Genomic DNA, 6000 nt, shown 5'->3' on the forward strand with positions numbered 1-6000 from the left:
ATTTGCTTCAATATAATATAGGGAAGGAAATGGATGGGAATATAAACGAATCAGGGTTGGCTGTGAGTTGTTGATGACTGGAGCTGAGTAATTGGTATATGGCAGTTCATTATACTATTTGGTTCAACTTTGTGTAAGTTGAAGTTTTTAAAATAAAAACTAACACCATCACCACCACCATCATCCCTCCAAATTATAGCTCACCTTAAATAATACGTGCTCACTGAAAACAAAGGATAATATTTAAAAAGTTGAAATAAAGGGGGAGTGACCACCCACAGTTGTACCACCAGGAGACATTTATGTTTCTGTTGCGTACATTTTCTTCTAGTGTCATCTGGGAGTAACGGCTATGAGCATGCCACAATGTAATTTTGATTCCTGTTTCTATCCATTCTTTCTCCCCTCATTTCCATAACAAAAGGAACCCCCACATTATACAAAATTATCTGTAAGAATTTCATAGCCATACATGTGAGGTACTAGAGCCTACTATTCAGGACCACTATTTTTGGAGTCAAATCTGGTTTCAAATCCAGCTTTGTCATTTGCTTGCTAGGTGTTTTGGGGGGTATATTATTATCTCTGAGTCTCAGTTCCCTTATCTATGTCATTAACAATTCATAGAGTTTTAAGGGACTGTTAAATAAGATGAAGTACTAATATGCAAAGTGTTTCACGTACTCTCTGCCACATAATAGATTTACAATATGATTAGGCAATTGTTTCATTTATTTAATCAATGAAAACCTTTCAAGAGAACATGAAGGCTAGCTATGACTTTTCAGCTTTCAAGCATGTCTCTTTGATGGGTCTGATGACAACAGAATATTGGGGTCGATTAATGGCTTCATGTTCATTAGCCATGGAATGAATTTTCTCTTATCAAATAAAACCAAGAGTCCCAATGCATAAAATAGAAGCTGAGATACTTTGGTTGAAGTCAAGGCAAGGATCTTTCATCGGATCCAACACAGCTGATCTTGATGGCTAAAAGTCCTTGATAATGCCACATAATTTAAACATCTCTGTAATTTGACTTATGTCTCAGTTGTTGCTAACTTGGATTAATTGAGAACCTCAATGGGTGTTATCTAATTGTTCAGGTAATTTCATTTTGGAGGGGTGAATCGAATCTCAGTATCAATCAAATATGTGTTACGTAATATATGACAGCTATTGTACTAGTTGCTATAAAGATCTTCATTTTCAGGAGCTCACAATCTAGAAGAGACAGCCAGATAAATAAGTTATTGCAGAAACTATGAAAAGTTGTATATTCACAAGTAATAACATTAAGAAGAGCGTTACTAAAATGAGACCATTTCATGTAAAGGGAAAAAACTATGTACAAAGGTTCATGACTTTCAGAACATTACATTTGCCTGTTTTTCTCCAACTTGTTTCTCAGTTTCTTTTGCTGGTTAATTCTCATATCCTTTATATTGGATAGTTGGAGTTGCTCAGGACTCAGTCCTTATATCTCATATATATGTATATATGTGTGTATATATGTTTCAGAGTCATTATTGTATAGTGCATGTATATTATAGTATGTATATTGTATATATAGTATATATAGTATATATACATGCATATGTATATATATTCACTTCCTAGATAAGCTCACTAAATACTATCTATGAGATAATGACTCTGAAACTTGTAACTACAGCTTAGACTTCTAAAATAATTTCAAAACTGTATAGCATCTTTATCTGGGTATCTAAAAAGCCTCTCAAATGTGTGTGCTGCTTATCTGCACCCCCAAGTCCAAACAAACCCTGAGCCAGTTCCTCTCGCCGTCTTCCCATCTCAGTTAATGGCCACTCAATTCTAGTTGTTCAGGCTAGAATTCTTGACTTTCTCTGTCTCTCTCTCTGTCTGTCTCTCTCCCCCGCCACCCAACTCCATATCTGTCTTTTCAAAATTTCTGTCAGCTCTAACTTCAAAATATACCTGGATTTTGACCACTTTCCACCGTCTCCATTCCTTACTCTTGTTTCTGTTCCGTGCAGCCTATTCTCAACAGAGAAGCAGAGAGTAATCCTATTAAAAGATGTCATATCGTGTCATCCCTCTATTTCAGTGGTTCTCAACTGGGGGTTATATTGCTTTCCCGGGGACATTGGTAATTAATTGGAGACATTTTTTGATCATCTCAACTGAGGGGGTGAAGAGGGATGGGAGGAGTTGCTACTAACATCAACCAGGTAGCAGCCAGGGATGCTGCTAAATATCCTACAATGCTCACAATGGCCCTGGACAGCAAAGAATTGTGTAGCCCAAAGTGTCAACAGTGCCAAGGTTGAGAGACCCTACTCCACTCAAAACCCTAAAATGACTTTACATCTCAACCCTTACAATAGCCTAAAAAGTTGTGACTTTAATGTAAGTCTTTCTACCATGCTAAAGCTCATATGACCAATCAGTGGAGCAGCTATTGCCCCACTTTTCTTTTTTTAATTCCGTGATTTAAATATTAAAGAGGAACTGAAATGTAGTTCTTACCATTGTTTAAATTTCTAATCATGTCCACTAGGGGGAGTGCTTCACCACTAAATAATACTATACCATCTTCATTTGCTGAGCAGCCGTAGTTCACTGTGAGAATAGCAAGCATTCTCACAGCTACTCTTTTTGACAGAAAGGTGTGTTATACATGGGATAGATAGATAGATAGATAGATAGATAGATAGATAGATAGATAGATAGATAGATAGATAGATAGATAGATAGAGATAGAGAGATAGAGAGATAGAGAGATAGAGAGAGATACACATATATGTGTATATATATATATATATATATATATATACACACATATATATAGTTATAGTTATAAATGGGATAACTTATTTGCAGAAAAAAATTGGTTTTGCACAATTCCAGAATACCTTTCAATTCAGTCAACTGACTAGCTCACAAAAAATGAATTTGAAAATGTTTGTCTTTGGATGGCTTGATTTTGAATTCAGAAGTGTTATTTCTAAAAGAATTTTTCCCAAATATTTCTTCTTTGTTTTTATTTAACTCAAAATAGCTAATAACAAAAACATTAAAAAATACCTCCAACACTTGACTATTCAGTTATTTTTGGTTGATGACACTTGATTTAGCTCTTGTTTCCAACATGTAGTAATACATTTATCATAAATATATCTCTAAAAGTTTGCAGCAGGCTTTAAATTTGTATATTTGTATACTAATCAAATAACATGATGCAGTAATTAGTTTTGAATCTAATTCTCCCACACAGAAGCTTATTAAAACTAATAACCATAAATAGGCTAGTTGTTAATTATTTTCAATGAAATGCCCAAATACAGCACATACATACAGGTTGCATATAAAGGAATTGCTTTAAATATTTCTATCTTGAAACGCTGTGAGCATTCCTTGCTCTCAAAAGCCAGTCCTGCTGATGCAGTAGATACATTTGGTCTTCTCCTTCCACCTATGAGGGAGTTCCTGTGCTCATTATGCTCTGGTGCAACATAATGGGTCAACAGCCCTGAGTCAGGAGCCCACATCTCCATCTAAGCTGTGTCTCCAAGAGGGGCTTGGCACAGACACTGCAGTATTGAGCTTGTCTATGTTAACAGCAGCCCTGGAGTCTGGGGTTGTACAGAGTACAATATGCAGCCTGTGCAGCCATGCTTGATGGCTGAGCCTGGGGGTACCCACCGGGCAGGAATGGTGTGCTCTGAGTCAAGCCACCGCATGCACTGGATGGCTAGTAAATGATCATTTCTTTATAGGTTTTGCTTATTTTTAAACATTTATGGGGCATGGATTTTTCTTTGAGAGGGTTCTCAAGTCCCCCCTTATTCATTAATAATGGGACAGATCTGTCAGGGTATCGGGAACTCATACGGGCTGCCCATTCAGTGTCTATTAAAAGCCCCTCGTTTTATATTCTTAATTGTCAGTGAAGCTAGAAAAATCATTTGTCCTTTGCCCATGGGACAACCAACCAAACCACTAGCTACCTCTAGTCAAGATGGGATTTGTGAATTTTCTTTGTTGAATAAAACCCCTTCCTTTTTTTTTTTTTTGAGTGAATGGCCAACATAATTGAGATACTGGCCCAAATGTATTACATGCACTAGCATTCTGAATAATGGACCTGGCATGTTTCAAGTTATTTCAGGGTATAGTTTAGAAGATTCCCTGAAAATGAATAAATGGAAGTAGAAATAATGACGAGGTAGAATAGGTGTGAGGAGGTCATCTGAGAAGCGTGGAGTATAGCTGGAAGGAAAGTGGGGCATTAGGAAAAGTGGAGTTCAGCTAGCAATCAACAAATACCAAAGGCCAGTATAATTACTGCATCTGACTTTTATTTATATTAAAATGACTTTATACAAGCCTGACTTGGTCTGGGTGATGGCATAACCATCCTACAGCAGGGTGTCTTTATACTCAAACTAATAGCCAACATTAGTAATTGGTAAACATATATAGGAAGTAATGCATATGAATATTCACATCTGCATTCTTATTACTTCATATCATTTTCAAATTATCTTTTTTCTAATATGAATTTTATTAATACAAGCTGAAGATTTAAAAATGGCTGCAAGAATTCAGATACTTCTTTCAGAAAGCATTCTCAAATACCTCTCAAAAGGAATCAAAGGTGTTTTACGTGATGTTTTCTTTACATCACCTTGAGATTTCCTTCAACATAGCAGTACTGACCAAATAGAAGCCACGGGGCAGACTTCTGATGTCATTGGCTGCCTGCTCCTATGGTTACCAAGATGGGCCCATGATTCCTGATTATCCATGTCAGTGAAGTGGCCTGATTTCTAGGCTATAAATATCTGTATGGCTGTACAGAGTAGAGGGAGAAAAGGGTATTTATCAATATTTAGTCTCTCCTTTGTGTAAAGAAACATGGGGATGCTGTGATATAAATTATTTTTAAAACATGAAGCACTACACATTTTCTGTGTTCTCTAAATAACTGTGATCTCAATCTATCTGTCCCGAAGTACTAGTGTAAGAAAACATTTTGGGAGCATTTGAAAAGGAATGCAAAAACAAACATTTCAATTAGGAATAAGGCTATGAACTCAGCTTGTGCATACAGATAATTTGTAATAGGATATGGAATTGAAAGTCATGATTTGGACAATGAGCTACAATTGATAGTAGATACCAAAGTGAAATGGACCACCCTCCGAAACTTGCAAAAAGGAGGTAACCTTTTCTTAAACCCCTCACCAGGATACAATTCTTAAACCCCTCACCAACACTGAGGGTCTAAAAAGGTTGAACGTGGTACATAGGAAAAGATTTGTTTGGAGAAAGCGAACTGTAAGACCTTTCTCTCCATCCAAGATTAACTCCATAAAAAAAGAGAATCTTCAATGCTTTCACTTGAAGAGCTTGATGTGTTCCCGCCACTGGGGGAACAAAATGGACTGGTGGAAAGTCTAAACTCTAGCGGACATGGCTGGCTTGTCTAGCTTCTCTGATGGTACCAGCAAAGGAAACGTTGCTGCGTCGAGATAGATTTCCATTTTCAGGGATTATTGGGTCAAAGATGTGTGAGAAATGTTTCCAATTGTGGGAAATGTGATTCAGCCAGTCAGGAGGTGTTCCACATTTTGCCCAAGAGGAGTGCTTTGGGTTGGTAGGAGACGATCAGTGAGGGGATTCCAGCCAAGAGTCTTCACCAAATAGTCGAGAGAAAAACCTGGGCGTCAAGGAGCAACAACAAGCCATAGGAAAGTATCTTACCCATGTCGTGGAAAGCACAATGAAAAGATCCCAGTGGCTGGAGGGGTCTAGCCTGAGCCTCAAGAAAGTCTGGCAACTTCCAACTCTATCTCAAAAGAACTCATGAAAGCACCATCTCTGCCACAGCCGCTTGTCCCATCACAAGAGAAGAAATGACTCTAAACATTTGCCAAATCCAGAGAATGAAACCATCTTCTAATAACATCATAAAGTAAAAACTCCCACTCTGCTTACTGTTCTTGCATGAAC

The sequence above is a fragment of the Rhinolophus sinicus genome, linkage group LG06 (assembly GCF_036562045.2).
Source record: "Rhinolophus sinicus isolate RSC01 linkage group LG06, ASM3656204v1, whole genome shotgun sequence".
NCBI lineage: Eukaryota > Metazoa > Chordata > Mammalia > Chiroptera > Rhinolophidae > Rhinolophus > Rhinolophus sinicus.